General features: G+C 36.2%; 1 long non-coding RNA gene and 1 other non-coding gene across 6 annotated transcripts; both read right to left on the minus strand.

The window, feature by feature from the left end:
• Positions 1-860: 860 nt before the first annotated feature.
• Positions 861-967, minus strand: LOC112759858 (small nucleolar RNA R71). Its single transcript, XR_003180323.1, has one exon. It is a non-coding gene; the product is annotated as a small nucleolar RNA R71 (small nucleolar RNA).
• Positions 968-9890: 8923 nt separating this feature from the next.
• Positions 9891-15650, minus strand: LOC140180342 (uncharacterized). 5 transcript variants are annotated; one of them, XR_011874329.1, is made up of 10 exons: positions 15545-15650; positions 15356-15449; positions 15163-15262; positions 13778-13894; positions 12349-12717; positions 12108-12188; positions 11079-11645; positions 10893-10942; positions 10234-10309; positions 9891-10119 (listed from the first exon to the last, which is right to left on the minus strand). It is a non-coding gene; the product is annotated as an uncharacterized lncRNA (long non-coding RNA). The 5 variants fall into 5 exon arrangements; XR_011874332.1 differs by having other exon boundaries at positions 11079-11264; positions 12108-12180; positions 12349-13082; XR_011874330.1 differs by having other exon boundaries at positions 12108-12180; positions 12349-13082.
• Between the last annotated feature and the right edge of the window lie 7845 nt (positions 15651-23495).

A 23495-nucleotide genomic window follows, 5' to 3' on the forward strand; every position in this document is an offset into this window, starting at 1 on the left:
TATGGCGCCATTGCCGGGGATTGGTTTTGTATTGACAATTACTAAATTGAAGGATAACTAGATTGAGCACTTTACTTTTTCTTTTGATTAATTGCAATTTAATTTCAGTTGTTCATTTTATTCTCTATAATTTTCTATTAGTTATTTATCTTTAATTTTACCTTACTTCTTTACTTTCCAGCAAGCTAACCTACTAACTATTTGATAAATTTCTCTAACCAAGCTAACTATACTCTGTCTTAGTAGACTTTAAACTTGCTGTTTCTTGTACTTGTTCATTGTATGACAGGTAGGAGAAAAGAAACTTCAACTTCCTTTGATAGTGAACCGGAGAGAACCTTCCTTATATTAAGAAGGGAATCAAGAGGAAAGAGGGTTGTTGGTGCAGAAAAAGAGGAGGAATACTTTGATATAACCATGGAGGAGGATGTGGAAAACCATCATGAAGAAGAGGTGAATAACCATGCCAGAAGAGGTGGAGCTAACCCAGCTGGACAAGAGAGGAGAGTCCTGGGATCATACATCAATCCAAATCCAGGTAATTGTGGTAGCAGCATTCAGAGGCTAACTATCCATTTGAATTGAAGTCTCATCTCAAAACTCTTGTCCAAAACAACTGTTCTTTTGGAGGAAGTGCACAAGAGGATCCTAATGAGCATCTCACAAAATTCCAAAGGATATGTGGCACGGTTAAATCTAATGGTGTTCATCCTAACACTTATAGATTGCTACTGTTTCTATTTTCTTTGAGGGACAAAGCTTCAAAATGGCTAGAGTTATTTTCGAAGGAAAGCTTGACAACCTGGGAAGATGTAATGAGCAGATTCTTGACAAGGTTCTACCCTCCACAAAGAGTAAACAGGCTGAGAACTGAAGTGCAAACATTCAGACAGCAGGATGGTGAAACTCTTTATGAAGCCTGGGAGAGATTCAAGGATTTGACAAAGAAATGCCCCCTGACATGCTTAAAAAGTGGGTGCAAATTCACATCTTCTATGAAAGGCTGAATTGTGAATCAAGGAAAGCTGTAGATCACTCATCTAGAGGTTTCCTAAACAAGAAGAAGACCATTGAGGAAGCAATTGATGTGATAGAGACAGTGGCTGACAATGAGTACTTTTATGCCTATGACAGAAGCAACAACAGGGGAGTCTTGGAATTAAACCATATGGATACAATCCTGGCCCAGAACAAGATGATCACCAAGTAACTGGCTGAATTGACTAAACAAATGGAGAAGAATCAGGCTGCAGCTATCCACACTCAACCATCACCTCAAAAAGAATTGGAGACAGAAGAAGGAGCCAACTGGGAGGAAGCTAATTACCTTGGAAACTCATCTAGGCAAGCTAATGATCCTTACTCTAAAACCTATAACTCTGGTTAGAGAAACCACCCAAACTTTGGGTGGGGAAACCAACAAAATCAAGGCCAAGACCACAGACCACACAATCCAACCCAATACAACCACTTCACTCACCAAAACTCCAACCACAAACCATACCAGACCACACAAAACACTTATTCACATTCACCATACCAAAGCCACAATAACCACTCTCAACACTCCAATTCCAACCAATCAGCACCACGTGATGATGATAGAATGGCCAGAATGGAAGCTATGCTTGCAAACCTCAAAGAGTGTGAAGACATGAAAAAATTTCGGGAAGAGGAGAGAGGTATTATGAAAAGCCGAGGGGAGGTTCTTAAGAATCTCAAATTTCAAGTAGGACATCTTTCACAATAATTTCCAAGGCCCACTGATAGTTTCCCAAGTGATACAGAGAAAAATCCAAGAGGGAAAATGAAGAAGGTAAGGTGGGAAGAATGCAAGTCAATCAATCTAAGCAGTGAAGAAGGTCTGAAAGAAGAATTCTCCATACACTCAGAGGATGACGAAGGAAAACTAAGGAATGATGTAAGGGAGATAGAAGAAATGGCTAGCCCTGAACAGAGGAATGAACAAAAAGAGAAAGAATACCTCGAGCCCTTTGTGTCACAAGCACCATTCCCACAGAGACTCAAGGGAAGTGAGGAAGGCAGGTCATATTCAAGATTCCTAGACATTTTTGCAACATTCAGTGTCAACATCCCCTTCATCAAAATTCTTCAACAGATGCCAACATACATCAAGTGCATGAAAGAACTGTTGACCAAGAAGGGAACCTTAAAAGGGGGACAAACAGTGACAATGAACAAGAAATGTAGTGCCCTCATCAAGAAAGACATACTCATGAAGAAAAAAGATCCAGGGAGTTTTCATATTCCATGTGCCATAGGAGAGACAAAAATTGATAGAGGATTCTGCGACTTAGGAGCTAGCAAAAATGTGATGCCTCTATCTCTTATGAAGAAGTTGCAAATCAGTGAGCTGAGATCCACGGATGTAATCGTCCAATTGGCAGACAAAACTCAGAAGAAGGCTGAAGGACTAATTGAAAATGTATTGGTGAAATTAGAAAACTACTTCCTTCCCACTGACTTTGTTGTTCTGGATATGGAGGAAAGCTACCTCCATCCCATTATTCTGAGGAGACCATTTCTAGCTACTGGAAAAGCTCTCATTGATGTAGAACAAGAAGAATTGATATTGAAAATACATGATGAGTAACTCACTTTCCAGGCCTTCAAACCCGTGCATGAATCTGAGCAAGAGAGCAAGGAATTAAAAGAAGAGCACATTGAGAGTCCCTTGAAGGAGAATAGAAATGAACCACAATAGCAGCATCTGGAGTTTTCCTTGATGGATAAACAAGAAACTTAAGAGAAGAAGCAACCAATAGAGTTCAAGAAAGAGCCGAAGCCACAAGAGTTGAGAGGAGCAGCTAGCAAGGGACTTCTTGACACAACACTCGTGGGAGCACCACTGGAAGAAGAGGGAAGATTTGTGAAGAAATTACCAAGGGGATGGAGAAATAAAAGGATTCCTACATGGGGTTTTTCCCCTGGAGACAAAGTGATGTCAGCCCACCATCCACCAATCCCAGCCCATCGTCCAACCATTCCATCTCAATTACCTCAAGTGTTCACTATTAGAAAGGTCCTCTCCCTAGAGCATGTAGAAATCATTAAGGAATCAAGTGGAGACCGCTTCACTGTAAGGGGAGAAGACCTAAGGCACTACAATCCACCATGCCAAAGAGGAACGTCAAGCTAGTGACGATAAAAGAGCGCTTGTTGGGAGGCAACCCAACCAAAGGTAATTTTCTTTTCATAGCTTATCAATAAAAGAGTTAAGTAGATTCTTTGTATTGCAAGAATGTGTAATTCTAAGTTTGGTGTTCCACCAAAGATTTCATTAAAGAACACATTGTAACCCTCAGCATGACTAGTCACTAGCTCTAACCAATTAGGAAAACTACTTAACAATAGTTTGTTTTCTAGTTTGTAGTCTGCTATGTAGTGTATAGTCAATTTATGCTTCATAGTTTACTTTTTTAAATAAAAATACTTGATGATTATTTGCATAGATTCAATTTGCTGCATAAGGTAAGAAACCAAGTTTGGTGTTCACACACCAATCTAAGTTTAAAAGCCTATAAATATACATGCATGATACCAATCTCTCAAGTTCTTGGGGAACACGCAGCTTTCAGTAGCTTTTGCAAGAATTCAATCAACCCCTGGAAGAATTATGCATTATCATCAAAGGATACTAAAGCCACAGATGATGATAACAGAGAGGAAGCAACTAGAAGGCACTACCAAGAGGTTGTATTGTCACTTAATTCCATCCCCTTAAAATTGCTCTAAATTGGAAGTCTGAATGTGCCCATGTTGATAGTAGCTTCTAGTTTTAGTTGTTTTGCATCCTGTTATATTTAATTTTTGCAATAAGTGTGCTAGTCTAAGTGTGTGTGCTTTCATTTTCACTTGTTAAATGCTTGTCTTGTTCCTAAGTCTTTTCAAATAAATAAAAGAAATATTTGAACAAAGAAGTAGAATAGTTCTTTTTTAGCAAGTAGTAAAATAACAGTAAGTGGTGGTGTATGCTGATTGTGTAGTAGCTCACTTATAAATGAATAAAAGGATAGATTATTCTCTTTCTATGTGAAAGCTAGCATGCTGTCTATGAATCTTAGTAAATATAAGTCCTTGGTTGAAAAGGGAAAAAAACAAAAAGAAAAGAAAAAGAAAAGCCAAAAGTGGTAGCAAAAACAAAAGAAAGCAATTAATAAGGCTAGACACGAATAGCTTAGACCTTAGGACATATTCCTGTGGTGTACTAGGATCTGCTTGGATGATTAGGTTCTATGGAGTGCTTTAACACTTGGTAACTTGGGTTAACTAACCTGGGATTATCAACCAAAAGTCCATTATCAAGAGCAACCTAGCTACAAGACATTTAGTAACCCAAAGAGGTGTTAGGTATCAATGGCTTAAGAAGATTTGTGAGCCAAGTGTCTGTAGTAGAAAATGTGTTAAGTACAAATAAACTAAGAAACTGCTACAACACATGACACTGAGCTAAAGTTTACAGGAAAAGAAAATGAAGAAAAGCAATTACCAAGGATAAGAAAATAATAAAAGGTCATAGCAGTATGTTAGTTGATGCTTGGAGGAGACATTCTAGGCTTAAAGATCAATAAGAAGTTAGCTATTGCATTGTCTGCATAAAACCCCATGAGCTACTAATAATGCTTTGCTGATAAGAATACTCCCTTCTGTTTCATTCTTTCTTCTTGAAAATTCAGTACTTGCTTAGAGACAAGCAAGATTTAAGTTTTGTGTTGTGATGCACTTTCCTGAGTTATAAGTAAGCTATTTGAGTAAAAATTCATGCATACCTAGAATCATCCAATTATGATTATATTGATGTAATTTCATGAGAATTATGCTATAATTACTTGTGTGCTAAGAATGATTAGAATTGTCATGACTTTAGCAAGGCTTTGATGCATGTATTGGTTGATGATAGGTGAAGGAAGGCATGGAGGAAGGTTGAAGAAGGAGCATGGAAAGGATAAAGAGGAAGCAACGTTGGTGGCCAAGTTGGACCACCAACGTTGCCTCAAACGTTGGAAGAGAAACAGAGCACTTCTCTGTAAACATGGCTGATGCTCACGTTGGAGGTGGCATTGGGGGGTCCAACGTTAACCCCAACGTTGTGAGAAAATGATCAATTATGGGGCTGAAAGATTTTTGAATGACGCATACGCGTCTATGATGCGTACGCGTGAAAACGCAAAATTTGATATCCGCGTTCAAGCGTGTGTCACGCACACGCGTGGAATGGCAAAAATTGACCATCCATGCGTACGCATGGGTCACGTGTACGCGTCAAAATCGGACGTTGGAGGTCCAACGTTACCTCAAACGCTAGCCTCCAACGTCCGCGATGCTCAGCCCAGAATTTAGATTTGAAAATTTTCAATCGACGCGCACGCGTCACTAACGTGTACGCGTGGATAGAAAAAAAGGTGATGCACGCTTAAGCGTATAGCACGCGTACGCGTGGATGAGAAAAAATACCAATGCATGCGTAAGCATGGAGTACGCGTACGCGTGAAAATGCCAATGACAGCAAAGCTTTCTGGTTTTTGCTGGTCTATTTTAAATGGCGTTTGAGTCAATGTTTGCTCTCAAACGTCGACTCAAACGTGAAGCATCAGGATTCAAATTTTACACAGATCTCTTCTCAATACCAAGGGCAACCAATTAGAGCCATCTTCAACCCAATTCCATCAAGGCCAAAAGCCCAATTCAAGGCTTGAAGATCAATGGAAGAAAGTGTATAAATTGCTTAGAAATTAAGTTAGGGGGACAGGGGGACCTATTTTTTCAATTTTAGAAATTTTACACTGACTGCAGTTCTAATTTTAGAATGTATTTTACAATTTCAATTTCCATTTTGAGAGCTATGAACGACTAAACCCCTTTCATTGGGTTAGGGAGCTCTGTGTAATTCGATGGATCAATATTAGTTTTCAATCTTCTTCTTCTTTCTTTTCTCTTGATTTTGCTAGAAAGCTTTCGTTCTTCATCCAATTGGATAGTTATCTTGGGAAACAAGCTATTCATAATTGGATCTCCTCGGAACATTGGAAGAGGAATGAGGAGATCATGCTAGAAATGCCTTCTTACATTGGATTAGATTGGGGTTTGGATGGATATAGTGACATGTAATCCTACAAATACTTTGATCTATAAATTTGTGTAGTATAATCAGTGACCAAACTTCATCTCTTCCCATGAGCACTTAAATCAAGGAATTGGGCAATTGTTCATGCTTAGAGAGATTGGTGAGCCAAGGAATTGGGATCCAATCACTTAAGATTGTGATGCACGAAAACTTGTCTCTCAACAAATTTTCCTTCAGCAAGTATACCGAATTGTCGTCAAGTAATACAAAAGAGTGAGGTCGAATCCCACAGAGATTAACGGATTAAGCAAATTGATTATCCTAGTTAGACAGTTCAGATTTGAATGATGAGCAACAGGAAAAGAAAATAGCATAAAAGTAAAGAAAGCAATAAAGTGCAAAAAAGTAAAATGGCAAGAAAAGTAAATGTAAGAACTAAAAATAAAATGAACATCGGGATCAAGAGATATTGAAATCCTCCGGATCAAGTTCATTCTCATCTCTTCCTCAATCAATGCATTCATTGAACTCCTTGGCAATCTTAAGTGATTGGATCCCAATTCCTTGGCAATCCAATCTCTCTAAGCTTGAACAATTTCCCAATTCCTTGATTTAATTGCTCATGGGAAGAGATGAAGTTTGGTCACTGATTATACCACACACATTCATAGATCAAAGTATTGGTAGAATTAAATGTCACAATATCCATCCAACCCCCAACCTAATCCAATGTGAGAGAGCATTTCTAGCATGATTTCCTCATTCCTCTTCGAAGGTTCAGAGGAAATCCAAGTATGAGCAATTTCTCTTCCGAGACAATTACCCAATTGGATGAAGATCGAAAGCTCTCTAGTAAAATCAAGAGAAAAGAAAGAAGAAGAAGAATAAGAACTATAATTGATCCATTGAATCACAATAGAGCTCTCTAACCCAATGAAAGAGTTAGTTGATCATTGCTCTACCAAAATAGAAAAGAAAGAAAGTGCAAAAAAGTAAAGATGAAGATTAAAACTAAAATTGAAACTTCAAAATTCAAAAATGAAAAGTACAAAATAAAAGAAAGAGAAGGAAAAGTGTGTGAGGGGAGGGAGTCCGGAGACCCCTCTTCAATCCCCCATTCTAGAATTTCTTGAATGTAAAAACTAAGGCCTTTATATAGGCTCTCCTAAATTACAAAATGAAATGAAATTAAAAGCAAATTACAATTAAATGAAAATTTCTATTCTAGATGCTTCTTGTGGCCTTGATTAGTTAACACTTGTGGGCTTGCTTCCTTGAGGTTGGGTGGTCCTTGTAAGTGAATCAAGTTTAGGTCCAGGTGCTAATGTCAGTGCTAACATTAGCCACACTAACGCTACAAGTGTGGCGTTAGTGCTGAAGTTAGTGTGGCTAACGTCACACTTGCTACCCAGTTGGTGTTTTTGGGGCTTAAAAGATGCCTCTGGTTTGTGCTCCAATTTCATGCCCACTATAGAGTATTATATATTTCTAACGCAACTGGAATCACCTCAATTGGACCTCTGTAACTGAAGTTATGCTCCTTTGAAGTGGACAAGGTCGCTGGCATAGTCGCTAGCGTTACTGGAAAAAGCGAGTCACAATAACGTTAGCGATCAGGGGCTTTATATTGCCAGGTTCTGGAGCTCAAACTTAATGTCCATCCCATACTATTATATATTGTTGGAAAGCCCTGGATGTCTACTTTCCAACGCCTTTAAAATCGCATCATTTGGAGCTCTACAGCTCGAGTTAAACTTCTTGGAAGGTGAAGAGGTCAGCTGGCCTTACTACAGGTTGATACCATGTTCATCTTTGCACTTTTGGGGCAGGTTTTCTCCCTCAAATTCAGTGTCCACCATGTAGTGCCATATATGCTTGGAAAGATCTAGAATCCTACTTTCCAATGCCATTGGAATCACCTCATTTGGAGCTTTGTGGCTCAAGTTATTCTTGTTTAAAGAAGGCATGGTCATGCTGCCAGGTGAGACTTTTGCCCACGTTAATGTCCACGTTAGTGTAACTAACGTGGCCATTAACGTGGGTCTTCCTTTGCTTTGCAAATGTTAGTGGAACTCACTTTTTCCATTAACGTTGGCGCTTCCCTTTCCTTCCATGTTAGTTCCCACGTTAATGTAACTAACGTGGGAGCTAACGTGGGTCTTCTTTTGCTTCGCTAGCGTTATTGGCACTCACTTTTGCCAATAACACTGCTCCTTCTTCAAAGTTAATGCCATTAACTTTCTCACTAACGTTGGGGATTCTCTTTTCTTCCACGTTAGTTCCCACGTTAGTGGAGCTAACGGGGTCGCTAACGTGGGTCTTCTTGCCCTTCGCTAACGTTAGTTGCGTTAACGTTCTCACTAACTTTCCAAGCTTTCCTTCCTTCCACTTTATTGGCCACGTTAGTGGCACTAACGTAGCCACTAATGTGGCTCTTCTCTACTTCTTGTTACCTGAAATCAATCAAACAAAGTACATCAAAGTCTTGCTCTTAATCATGAGATCATGCATCATCCATTTTATCATTCAATTCATGCATAATTCTCATGAAATCATTCAAAATTCACAATGTTTGCTTGAACCATGGTATGAATGCATTTTCAACCAAATACTTGCTTTTTTCCTAAGAAAATGCATGAAACCAACCTAAAGCATACAAAAAATGGCTAGTAAAACTAGCCAAGATGCACTGGCATCACAACACCAAACTTAAATCTTGCTTGTCCCCAAGAAGAAAAGAACTATGCACAAAGAATTCTCTTAATTGGAATGCATTGAAGAATTGCTTATGATGCCTTAGTGGGTGAAGTGAATAAGTGATAGTGGGGTTAACTCTAATTTGTATGCTTATGCAAGGATTCTAGTGCTCATTAGTCCTTACATTTTGGAAGTCTTAGATCTTAGGACTTTCATTCAAATGATATTATGGAATCCTCTTTATAGATTGTCACCTTTGAAGCAGCACTTATTTTCTAGCATTTTTCTTTTCTTTTTGTATCTTCACTACAAAAAAATAGGGTTAAAACGGCGGTTATTTTGGGGAATTACGGCGGTTAGAACCGCCATTATGACCAAAACTGGCGCCTCCAAGAAACGCCGTTATTCTGGGCGCCATTCTGGTTATTACGGCGGTTTTCTGAAAACCGCCGTAATAACCTGTGGATAATACGGCGGTTTTTTGGGGGTTAAAATGGCGGTTTGTAACCGCCATTATTTTCAGATAAAATAGCGGTTTTTTATTTGTTTAAAATGGCGGTTGTAACCGCCGTTTTTACCAGGATGTTGTGACATCACTTCTGTTTAAAATGGCGGTTGAAAACCGCCGTTTTTACCATTATAACCGCCATTTTTACCAGGTTATAATGGCATCTTTTATGTTAAAATGGCAGTTTCTAGCCGCCGTTTTTACTAGGTTATAATGGCATCTTTTGTGTTTAAAATGGCAGTTTTTAACCGCCGTTTCTACCAGCGTACAATGGCATCGTTTTCATTTAAAATTGGGGGTAACCGCCGTTTATACCTAATTATGATGACAATTTTATGCTTTTTAAAATAAGATTAAAACTACCAATTTAAAGTGATATTTTCAAAACTCACTTAAAAATCTCGTAATAACCAGAAGGCATAATCATAAATCAAACATCATAGATTAATTACCCTGACGGTGATACTTTTTATCGTTTAAAAAAATTAATTTTTACCACCAGTTTTATCGCATTAAATAAATAATTTTGTAATTAAAATTTCACAATAGCAAAAAATCATAATCCATAAATGAAATATTATATAACTCATAAACAAAATATTAATATAATATATAATTTTTTATATTGAAAATCAAAAGTAATAACTCCTATGCAAAACCTTGTCTTACTAAACTTACTAAAATACAAACATTGCAATAAAAAATCTACCATCCAATTCCCTAAACTATATTAATATCTAATAATGTATTTAAATCATCTAATAAGTGCTATTTTCACCAATTAAACTCATTTTCTTCTCCTTCATGTCCACAGATACTGATTCAACCCCTGCAAAAATAAAATAAAAATAAACAAATAAATAATTACTACAAATTAATTAAATGTTATTTATTAATGTGCTGAATAAAATAAGAGATGCGATGGTAGAATTATTTTAAGTACCTGAAATGCCAGAGACAGTTTTCATAGTTTTTTGCTTGGTTTTGTCATTGTGTAAATCCAACTTCAACACAGCTTTCTGTTAACACAAATCAATAAAAGATTTTATTAGGACTAATATTAACATATCATACATGAAATGAAATAATTAATAATAAACTAAATACTCATATATACTTTATTTAATGTAGGATAAGCTTCTAACTAACCTTCATTGTTAATTGAGAATATTTGAGAGCTAAATAATATATATTATTTATGCGTCTTTCTCTTGTTTCTCTTGTTTCTATTGTTTCTATTGATCCCAATATTTACTAATTTACTAACTAAACATGAAATATATGATTTTGTTTGGTTAGAATCTTAACACAAAAATACAGCAGGGCATGCATATATATATATTTGGTTATATCAAGACAAAATAATTTACAAAGAAAATAAAATTTTTTATTAAAGTGTGCAATAATTTTATTTTATTTAAAAAAACACTAATATCTATTTTTTAGTATCCTTTTCCATAACCCCCATCTTTTTCTTCTAGCTATGATCATCTAAAACATGATACTATTCTATTCCTTTTCCTTCATCAACCTTCACAAGTTCAAGTTCAAAAACCAGGTACATATATATATGAAGTAATTAGTGCTAAGAACCCTTCTTACCCGGAAGCTTCATGGCCAAAAATCCGAGGAAAAGCGCGCTGAGCTTCATTCTTTAATTTGGTACAGAACAGAGAAGAAAGGGGAAATAAAAAATAAAACCAATATGAGAAAATTACATGTAGACCATATAACTTTTATTAATTCATTAATTAATAATAAGAGATCATAACATATATTTATATGTACCTTAGCTTTCCAACATGCTAGATCGGTATGACATATTGAAGTGTAGAGGATCTTGATCCGAACCTCCATTTTCTGAGGAGGATGAACAATAATATTATGGCAGTTACCTAAAAAGTTTCTGTCATATGCCTACTAGTTCTCTGGAAAGTATTTTTCTTCATCACTGCAAGATTTTTCATCTCATGACTGTAAAAGAAGAAAAGACAAAGGGGTCAATGTTTATAAAATAAAATTATACAACAAAACAACCATAATTATATTACTAATTTATTTTGCCCAACTTATGATCATTGATATGACCAAAAGAAATTATTATAAACCTTAAGGCCCCTGCTTCTATCTAGAAAAACCAAGCAAGTTAGTTAGTTAATTATCTAAATATTTTAAAACATATAGTCAAAGCAAGTTAGTTAGTTAATTATCTAAATATTTTCCTTTAATATTCACTGTTCCATCTTGTGTGTACTCCTCACTCCCAACACATCCTTTCAGCTCTTCTGCTCTCAGACTGTGGCTTGTTATCGTTGTCCAAGAAGGCCAAGGTGCTGTCTGGGATGACATCTCCAACTGCAATTGGAGCCATTTGAGGAACAGAGGATGATCACATTTTTGTTTTGTGAATTTTTAAACAGCTAAATACCCACTACAAATATAATATAATAATATAACACTATTAAATATACCGCAAACCAAAGCTATCCACTAATTCAACATCTTAATCTTATGAACATAAACAAGCACTAGACCCATGTTAACTCTAACACATGCATTTTGGTGCAACTTAACACAAGAAAGAAAAAGAATGCTGGAAAAAAATATTCAAAGTGAGATCCTGATATGGTTGAGAAATATTCAAGCATGCTGGAAAAAAATAACCTACTAAATGATAAAAACAATGCTCATCCATCAATATATAACTTCTTTTTAATCTTGAAAGGTTGATTCTGAACTAAACCACTTACATAACTAAGACATGGTGATTTACATATTATAATGCAGAAAATAATAGATCAAGTTTGAGAGTGTTACATTTTGAAGCCTTTCATACTCCTCTTGGCTAAACTTTGTAACTTGTGTCTGCTCACCCAGTGCAGCTTGTAGCCTAAAAATCTAAGTTATAAAGAACTGTTATTACCGAGACGTATGAAAAGGATTCAACAAAAATTGGTTTAACAAAAAAATATAGTGGTTTAACTCATTCTTAAAAGAGGAATTGGCAAAAAGATAATGTTGTAACCCTGTAACTACATATCAGATAAAGGGCTTTCACCTCCTCAACGAGATCTGTTCTAGGCATCTTGTTCACCATATCGGGGGAGAACGTATTGTACCTAAATAGTAAATTGAATCCCATATATACAGGACATACTTCAGCCACACAGGAAATTCTCTATATACAACTAAGAAGCTTATTCCTAGAACATACTTCAGCCACACAGGAAATCCTCTATATACAACTAAAAAATGATAAATTAAATTAAATTAAATTAAACATTATAAAAATAGTAGTGGAAAATGGAAGGTACTCGAAGTTTCATTCAGCACAGACATAAGGACAAATGCGAAGATGAGCATAGAGACCAGCTTTTTGTATTATCTTCATGAATCTCACTAGATCGTATCTTCCTTCAAAATTGTACTGAGTTGAGTAGCATGTAAAAAACACAATAGACAAAAATCAAATACCAAATAGATAAGCATGCATGTCTATTCTCTAGCTCAAAGAGGGTAGGTACAAAAAAGGAGCTTATAATCTTATTATTAAATATTAAAAATAAATAAATGATAATAACATCTATTGATGAAAAAGAAACTGAAATGAATAAGGACAGTGTTGATGTGATGACTAACCATCATTCGGATCTGATTATTGCAAGTTAATTACAATGAAAAATATTAATTAATAAATAAAAAATACTTAATGAAAATTCTGATGGTTTCCCCAAAATTGCACTTTGTATTGGCATTCCTACTCCACTTGTAAGAGAACCAGAATAGGCGCATCTGTTCCATTTTGGAGGAGATATTATTACTTTTTTTCTTTCATTCTTTTCTATACACATCAAGAAAAAAAAAAAGGCACCATTCTAGATTATTAATTAAAATCAAGAAAGAATTAGTATTTTCATTAAATATTTTTACCATAATATCTAAATTAATAGATATCCGACCATAAAGTAATCCTATATATATAATAACCAATATTTCATCAAAATATAATTTGCACACAACCTAATTAAAGGCACACACTTGAAAGTCCATTAACCTCTATAAATGTTAAATCTTACTGCATTTGTCAAGTGCAGAAAAGGTATCACTAAATAAGTAAATATGTGTTGCATTTGTCAAGTGCAGAAAAGGTATCACTAAATAAGTAAATATGTGTACTTCTCCTATAGTACTGCTTCTACTTAATTAATTAACTTGCATGTAATTGTAATTTAACAAGAAAAAATTATAATTCAGAATTAGACAATTAAATTTAGCACTAATCTGATTATTGCAAGAACACCTATACTGGAAAATTATTTCTACTTTCTGAATTCCAACTCATACTAATACTATGCAGCTACTTGACTAACTAAACTAAAATTCTGTCAATCAATTGCCAACAATTTATAAAAGGCTTATCAATTGATCCTAACTGTTTAGTTTCACTTTTGGAATAGAAAACCAGAAACAATAACCAGTTAGAGTACCTGAAAATGTGATCAAAATCCTCCACTGCAATGTTGGCTATGGTCGAGTACTTGCTATCAAGAACACCGGCCGAGTTAACGAGAATGTTAACCGCCGAGTCGAATTCGAGCAATTTTCTTAACAACAACAGTATATGAACACAAAATAATATTAGAAATTCAAAGCATCTGGAATTTTGAACACAAAAATTAATATTAGAAATCAATATATGACAACAACAGTAACAACCATTAAATCTTATTCTATCTCAATAAGCAACGACTTAAAGAAAAAGACTAAATAAAGAAAATCTTCGATAATAAACAGTGAATAAATGGAGAAGACAATAAAAGGGAGTAAATAAAAATAACTGAACAAGAAAAACAGTTAATAATTGATAAAATAAAAAGATTCAATTGCAGATTTGATTAGAATATTCAATTACTTAAAGCTCCTTTATTTTTCTTCTAATTTTTAATTTATTGACCACATCGTATATCAATGGTTTCAAATTGTCTTAAGAAACTACTGTAAATTGCAATTACAAATGTCTACTTCAAACATATTAATGCCGTGCTTGCCTACACTTAATTGCTTATTAAAATTAACTAAGAAAATATAAAATCTAAGCAGATCACCATTACGCATATTAAGTTTTTTTTTTAAATAAAGTTCTATAATTTCCAGAAAAAGTTGATTTGATATTCCAAACATCATTATCGAATATGACAAATTATAATTATAGAAATATATCAAAATAAAGTTGCAGCTCACAAGATATACGCACTTGAGGTAAGCAGAATATTTATCAAATTTGATTTTAAAAAATAAATAAATCATGCATCTGTAAGCAGATTGATTATTCTTAACACTAAAACAAGAGAGACAGATTCTTCGTTTTCATTTTTTTCTCCAAATTTTTTTGGAATGTTAAAGTGAAGATAAATTACATAAAAAGTGCATATAATTAGATAACTAATTCAACACCTGTATGAGTATCTGATTAATTTGTTTGTTAAAAATGATTGTGATAAAATGTTTCTGCAATATTTTAAGTAGTATCACTAGAATAATAAACAGAGCAGTGTATCCAAAAGGATTCAGAATTTTCTTCTCGACAGATAAACAGAGCGCAAATATAAACAATCTAGAATAATTTTAAGAAGATAACAACGCATAGAAAGTTAATCACATGAAAAATCTGAAACTTAATAAGTAATCGTAAATAAGGATGTAAGCTTTGTGAAACTAAGCTATGACAGATTTTTTCTAAGATCTGAGATCGGAGATCCGAGATCGGAGAAACACCTTAATAGAAGTAAGCAATAGAAGATCTGTGTGTGTGTGTGTGTGAGAGAGAGAGAGAGAGAGAGAGAGAGGAGGGGGTAAAGTCACGAAAGAAGACCTGAGATCGTCGACTGGTTGAACAGTATCACCCCAACCGGCGTCAATCACCCCCGCACCAACGTCAATCCAATGCTTCAACGGAAGACCCGATCGTGGAGCTACAGAGAAACAAAAACCCCCAAAAATCAGCACCAAAAACAATTTTAAAACCCTAACCCAACCAAAAACGAAGAAATCGGTAATTTAATCACCAATGCGGGCATAGGTGCCTTCTGGAATTGAAATGCGCTAAGGTTAGTAGCCACCAGATCCTTGCCTCTCACCGGAATCTTCGTCTCTACAGCACTAATAGAGAAAAGAAAATAAAACAGCGTTTCAGTTTCGGCTTCGGCTTCTCTAACAGAGTCATTGTTTCAGTTTAACTTGAGAGGGAGAGGTACCTGGAGAGATTGTAACCGGCGGAGAGAGGAGAAGCCCTAGAGGGAAGAACGGCGTTGTCGGAGACGAAGGAGAGATAGAAGGGAGATGAGAGCGTCGTATATTGTTTCTTTGAATGAGCTAGGATTGTGTTTTTTTTTTATTTTATATACGTTGAAAACGGCGGTTCAAAACCGCCGTAATCACCAGAACCGCCAAAATAAACAAAGTCAATTACGGCAGCAACAAAAATTGCCATAATGTATGGATATTATGGCAGTTTTTTAAACCTGACTTAATATCAATGCCATTTTAATCTCTTTTTTTTGTAGTGCTTGGCCTCGACTCTAGGTATCATGTCTCAAAGTGGCTTTTTAAGATAAGCTTTCAATCAATACTCCCAAACCAGTTGGTCTAAGGTATTAGGTGTTGAAGCACCCCTTAGGATATACTTGTTCAAGCCTCTCTCTTTGACACAAATCCACCACAAGCATTTAACTAGGACAATAACTCTTTGAGTTCTTGTTTCTTTCTTTTTTTTCCTAGTAATTGATGCTCAGAGCCTTGGGCTTGTTCTTTGTTTTTCTTTTTCTTTTGTTTTCTTTTGTTGCTGCTTCTTGGATAAATAGATGTTTGAGAAATTCCATAATACTTCTCTAAATTTTAGTTCCTGTCTATGAGCTCCCATGCAAGTTTTCACAAACATGCAACCTCAATACACAATCATACAATCAGAACCTCCACTCCTCTTAATCTTTTGCTTGCCCCAAGATTTATAAAATTCTTCAACATTTTCCTTTCACAAGAATGATTTCCTTCTTGCATTCTTAGAGATATTGGGTGCAAGTAAAATTCAAGATGATAATCATGATATCATAGCAACATGTTACAAATCAAATATCAATTTATGCTTATTCACAAGGAGTAATCACACATGCATAAATAGAAGACCATCATGCAATTTAAAGTGCTGGAAATAAGTAAGAGGAAAAAGGAACTTTACCACCTTGTAGTTCATCTTCATTATTGTTGTCCTTTTCCTCCTATTCTTCCCCTTCCCACACCAAACTTAGAATGATTGCTTATCCTCAAGCAACAAGTAAAACAGTGGTGATGGGGTTTATGATGAATCATGAATATCTTAGAATAAAGTGTGAGTATGCATGTGTTTCAGCAAGCAAGATTAAAGATCACAATAAAGGCACAAGAAATACAAACAGGGACATTTTGATGGCATTAATAAGTGGTGTTAGCATGGTACTTTGCATGAAAGTTAAGTGACAACACCAAACTTAGTGTGACACTATCATTTTAGAATGATGCAAATACCTAGTGAAGATTGAAAATCATTTTGTTGCATGGCAACACCAAACTTAGAATGCAATCATATGTCAAATTATTGAAAGTAAACTAAGCAAGGAAAGAAAATGTTACCTACGGTTGGGTTGCCTCCCAACAAGCGCTCTTTTAATGTCATTATCTTGACATGTTGTTCATGAATTTCTTCCTCTTCTTCCAGTTTGTTAAGAGGAATGACCTCAAAAGGAAAGAGGAGCCAGTTAATGCCCCTTGTTTTGAGTGCCTCTCACCAGCAAGCCTTCTTCTGTTGTTAGCTTGAGTAAACTTGCTTGTTGGGGTAGGGGTGGGATGGCTTTTGGTTGACCTTTTCTTCTTCATGGATATTGTCCTTCTTTTCTTGGTCCACTATCCTCTTTTTAGTGCTCATGTTGATTGCCTTCACCACCTTGATTTCAGGACTTGGGTGTTGTATGATGGTTGGAGCATCCTCTTCATCAAGTGCTTCTTGAATTGGTGGTTCAATGAACTCAACCTTTATGCAACTCTCTATTTTATTGGAGTAGTATGGACTCCCTTGATTGACTTCCTCCCTTTCTTCTACATGATGTTGCATTGAGTCTTTTGGGAGTGAGTTTGCATGTTCCTTTGTCACCCTTAGTAACCTCTGTGGGTCTGGAGCCTTAGGCTTATATACTCTCACAACCTCCTCCTTCTTCATATGAATCTCACTTGGTATGGCTACCTCTTTTTATTGTTCTTCTGATTCCTCCCTTGTTCTTGACCTTTGAATGAACTCCTCTATTTCTGGAGAGAGTGAAGTGGTCTCTCTTTGTGATCTCAGCTCTTCAATGAATTGTTCTTCAGAATAGAGTTGTGCATTCTGTCTCAATTTTTCTTCATGGTCTCTTCTTGCTATTTTCTCCTCTTCGTTTGTCTTTATTATTTCTTCAAGGAGGAGTTCTATCCTAGCGAGTCTCTCTTCTTCTCTACTTTTTTTGAGTTCTTCAATAATGAGTTCTATCCTAGCAAGTCTATCTAAAGGAGGTTGGGTAGGTTGTAATGGTTGGTCGGGGTTGGCTTGTGAATGGAATTGGTTGTTTTGTAGTTGTGTATTCTGAAAGTGGTATGACTCTTGTGGGTAGTGGATTGAGTTTTGTAGATGGTGAAATGAATTGTATGGATTTGGGACAGAATTTTGTGCTGAGGTATACTCAAGTGATGAAGAATTTAGGCATGTGAAACTTGGAGGTGAGGTTGGATAATTGAGAGGTGATGGCTCTTGATGAATGGGGTATGAATGAGTGAAATATCTTTGATTTTGATCTTTCCAGCCACAACTTGAGTAGTGATCAAATATGCCAAAATATGGACCATTTTGTGGCTCTGGAAAGTACCCCATTTCATGTTCTTGATACTCCCACCCACCATGAGCATAGTAAAGTGAATCATTCTGTGGTGGTGGAGAGTTTTTCATAAAATTTGATTGACTAAAATATGATGGATGCTCCTTTCTTTCCTGCAAAAAGCTCTGTCTCAAACAATAATCACCAAAAGAAATTGGAATCTCCATTTTAATAAATGAAGGATTCTTAGTGAGGCAATATCACAAACAGTTAGTTAGTAAAAGAAAATAAGAAGCAACAGAAAACAAAGACAAAGGAAAAATGTCTAATCTAGTAAATCAATCAATCGGTAGTTCGTTAATCACGATTAATCCCTGGCAATGGCACCATAAACTTAATGCACGGAAACTTATCTCTCAACAAATTTCCCTTCGGCAAGTATACCGAATTGTCATCAAGTAATAACTCACAAAAGAGTAAGGTCGAATCCCACAGAGATTAACAGATTAAGCAATCAATGGTTAATTGATTATCCTAGTTAGACGGTTCAGATTTGAATGATGAGCAACAGGAAAAGTAAATAGCATAAAAGTAAAGAAAGCAATAAAGTGCAGAAAAGTAAAATGGCAAGAAAAGTAAATGTAAGAACTAAAAATAAAATGAACATTGGGATCAAGAGATATTGAAATCCTCCGGATCAAGTTCATTCTCATCTCTTTCTCAATCAATGCATTCATTGATCTCCTTGGCAATCTTAAGTGATTGGATCCCAATTCCTTAGCAATCCAATCTCTCTAAGCTTGAACAATTTCTCAATTCCTTGATTTAATTGCTCATGAAAAGAGATGAAGTTTGGTCACTGATTATACCACACACATTCATAGATCAAAGTATTGGTAGAATTAAATGTCACAATATCCATCCAACCCCCAACCTAATCCAATGTGAGAGAGCATTTCTAGCATGATTTCCTCATTTCTCTTCCAAGGTTCAGAGGAAATCCAAGTATGAGCAATTTCTCTTCCAAGACAATTACCCAATTGGATGAAAATCGAAAGCTCTCTAGTAAAATCAAGAGAAAAAAAAGAAGAAGAAGAATAAGAACCATAATTGATCCATTGAATCACAATAGAGATCTCTAACCCAATGAACGAGTTAGTTGATCATTGCTCTACCAAAATAGAAAAAAAAGAAAGTGCAGAAAAGTAAAGATGAAGATTAAAACAAAAATTGAAACTTCAAAATTCATAAATGAAAAGTACAAAGAAAAAGAAAGAGAAGGAAAAGTGTGTGAGGGGAGAGAGTCCGAAGACCTCTCTTCAATCCCCCATTCCAGAATCTCTTGAATGTAAAAACTAAGGCCTTTATATAGGCTCTCCTAAATTACAAAATGAAATGAAATTAAAAGCAAATTACAATTAAATGAAAATTTCTATTCTAGATGCTTGTTGTGGCCTTGATTGGTTAACACTTGTGGGCTTGCTTCCTTGAGGTTGGGTGGTCCTTGTAAGTGAATCAAGTTGAGGTCCAGGTGCTAATGTCAGTGCTAACGTTAGCCACACTAATGCTACAAGTGTGGCGTTAGTGCTGAAGTTAGTGTGGCTAACGTCACACTTGCTACCTAGTTGGTGTTTTTGGGGCTTAAAAGATGCCTCTGGTTTGTGCTCCAATTTCATGCCCACTATAGAGTATTCTATATATTTGGAAAGCTCTAAATTTCAGCTTTCTAACGCAACTGGAATCACCTCAATTGGACCTCTGTAACTAAAGTTATGCTCCTTTGAAGTGGACAAGGTCGCTGGCATAGTCGCTAGCGTTACTGGAAAAAATGAGTCACAATAACGTTAGCGATTAGGGGCTTTATATTGCCAAGTTCTGGAGATCAAACTTAATGTCCACCCCATACTATTATATATTGTTGGAAAGCCCTGGATGTCTACTTTCCAACGCTTATAAAAGCGCATCATTTGGAGCTCTACAGCTCGAGTTACACTTCTTGGAAGGTGAAGAGGTCAGCTGGCCTTACTACAGGTTGATACCATGTTCATCTGTGCACTTTCGGAGCAGGTTTTCTCCCTCAAATTCAGTGTCCACCATGTAGTGCCATATATGCTTGGAAAGATCTGGAATCCTACTTTCTAATGCCATTTGAATCACCTCATTTGGAGCTTTGTGGCTCAAGTTATTCTTGTTTGAAGAAGGCATGGTCAGGCTACTAGGTGAGACTTTATCCCATGTTAATGTCCACGTTAGTTACCATTAACGTGGGTCTTCCTTTGCTTCGCAAACGTTAGTGGAACTCACTTTCTCTACTAACGTTGGCGCTTCCCTTTCCTTCCACGTTAGTTCCCACGTTAATGTAACTAACGTGGGAGCTAACGTGGGTCTTCTTTTGCTTCGCTAGCGTTATTGGCACTCACTTTTGCCAATAACGCTGCTCCTTCTTCAAAGTTAATGCCATTAACTTTCTCACTAATGTTGGGGCTTCTCTTTTCTTCCATATTAGTGCCCACGTTAGTGGAGCTAACGGGGTCGCTAACGTGGGTCTTCTTGCCCTTCGCTAACGTTAGTGGCGTTAACGTTCTCACTAACTTTCCAAGCTTTCCTTCCTTCCGGCCACGTTAGTGGCACTAACGTAGCCACTAACATGGCTCTTCTCTGCTTCCTATTACCTGAAATCAATCAAACAAAGTACATCAAAGTCTTTCTTTTAATCATGAGATCATGCATCATCTATTTTATCATTCAATTCATGCATAATTCTCATGAAATCATTCAAAATTCACAATATTTGCTTGAACCATGGTATGAATGCATTTTCAACCAAATACTTGCTTATTTCCTAAGAAAATGCATGAAACCAACCTAAAGCATACAAAAAATGGCTAGTAAAACTAGCCAAGATGCCCTGGCATCAGATTGCCAAGGAGATCAATGAATGCATGGGTTGCGGAAGAGATGAAAATGAATTTGATCCGGAGAATTATACATCTCCTGAACCCAATGAATTCCCCATTCTCTGATCTACCCATTCTATTTACTTTCTGCTCTTTAATTTCATGTTTAATCCCCCTTCCCATTTAATTTCTTGCAATTTAAGCTTCTGCACTTTAATTCCCTGCAATTTAATTTTCTGTTATTTTAATTTCTTGCAATTTAAGTTTCTCGCCAATTTTACTTTATGCAATTCCAATTTCACTTCTGATTCTGCTCAACTAGTATAATTCTCCAATTAACATTGCTCGATCTACCAATCCCTGTGGGATTCGACCTCACTCTTTTGTGGGTTTTTACTTGACGACAATCTGGTGCACTTGCCGGAAGGAAATTTGTCGAGAGGCAAATTCCCGTGTATCATTCAACTATCATAAACCATAGAACTTGCATGAATTTGAGCAAAGTTCACCTAGTTCTTGGTACTTTAATGCATGAAGATAAAACTCATCAAAGTGCTTGTTTATTTCAAAGAAAATGAATGAAATTAAGCTAAAACTAAGTAAACTAACTAGCTAATCTAGCTAAAATGCAAATGCATTAGCTGTCCTGGGTAGAGGCAAGACGAGCTTATGCATGTTATTTACTACGCCAGTCATGTGTTAAATGACGAGCAAAAGAATTACACCACTTCAAAGAAAGAATTACTGGCTGTAGTTTATGCATTTGATAAGTTTATACCCTATTTAATTGGTTCAAACATTGTTGTTTATACTGACCATGCTGCTCTTAAGTACCTTCTAACCAAGAAGGATTTTAAACCAAGATTGATAAGGTGGGTGCTGCTTCTTCAGGAGTTTGACATTAAGATTAGAGACAGGAAAGAGTCAAAAAATCAGGTAGCTGATCATTTGTCTAGGATAGAACCTGAAGAAGGAATGCCACCCCCCACTGCTGTGATTAAGGCCTTTCTGGACGAGCAACTCTTCATGATTCAGAGGGCTCCGTGGTTTGCTGATATTGCAAACTACAAGGCCATGAGATTTATCCCCAAAGGGTACACTAGGCAGCAAGTAAGAAAGATGTTGAATGATGCCAAGTACTACATGTGGGAAGAACCTAATCTTTTTAAGAGATGCTCAGATGGTATGATCTGGTGTTGTGTCTTAGATGAGAAATTACAGCAAATCCTCTAGCATTGTCACAGTTCTGAGTACAGAGGTCACTTTGGTGGTGAAAGGACAGCTACTGCTTTGCGAATTTTTGTGACTCGCACAACTGAACCTGCAAGTGCACCGGGTTGTCCAAGTAATTACTCAGGTGAGTGAGGGTTGAATCCCAAGAGGATTGATGGATTGAGCAAGCTGTGGTTATCCTGCAGATCTTAGTCAGGCGAATAGAAATATGGTTGTTGTTGAATGTGCATAAAATAAGTAAAGAAAGCAATAAATAAATAACAAGAAACAATGATGAAAAATCAGTTAAGGCTTTAGAGAAGCTTTGTCTTTCTCGATTAACTTTTCCTACGGATTACTTCAATAATGAATGATTCATTCAATGGCAAAGCTGTAAGTTATTAACTCATGTCTTCTCACCAAGTTAATCTCCCCTAAACCATAGCTCCACACCGTATTTGAGTAACTCGTGTCTTCTCATCAGATTAGCTCACAGTGCTTCACTATAGCCAAAGATGAAGCCCATGCAATCCACTCTCCTTTTGTTGATCCTACTCAAAATGCCACAGACAAGGTCGGATCTTCCATATCGGAGAATGATGCATTATGATTCTAGCCTTAGCGCCACAGAGACCTTATTTACCCAAGACTAATGGATTATATGTAACATATCCTAATCAGCCCAAAACTCTCTTGGAACCTGTGATGCACTCTCAAGCTGTAACTCAATACTATCTAAGTCAAGACTCACATGAACTCATATAGAATAAGGAGCCATACTTCTGTTCCACCCCAGATTCATAAGGATGAAGGGCAAAAATGCATCATAGAATAGAATCAAACATATATTGAAATAAAATAGTAATATTATTAATCCATAGGAATCAGCAGAGCTCCTAACCTTAACCTAGGAGGTTTAGCCGCTCATAATTTACAAAAAACTTAATGTAATATGTCTGTGCTTCTCCCCTCCTGGGAGGCATAGTCCTCAGAATGAATGAAGTCCCTTATTTATAATAAAAACTCTAAGATTAAACCTAAAAGATAGTGTTTTTAATTAAAAATTACAAAAGGAAAATAAAATAAAATAAAATAAGCTAAAAAGTGCTAAAATCTACTTTGGGGCTCACTTGGTGAGTGTTTGGGCTGATGCCTAGTGTTTAAATCAAGTTTTGGGTGTTTCCTACTCCCTGGCTAGTGTTGAATGCCAATTTGGGCATTCA

Source organism: Arachis hypogaea, chromosome 16, assembly GCF_003086295.3.
Source record: "Arachis hypogaea cultivar Tifrunner chromosome 16, arahy.Tifrunner.gnm2.J5K5, whole genome shotgun sequence".
Lineage (NCBI taxonomy): Eukaryota > Viridiplantae > Streptophyta > Magnoliopsida > Fabales > Fabaceae > Arachis > Arachis hypogaea.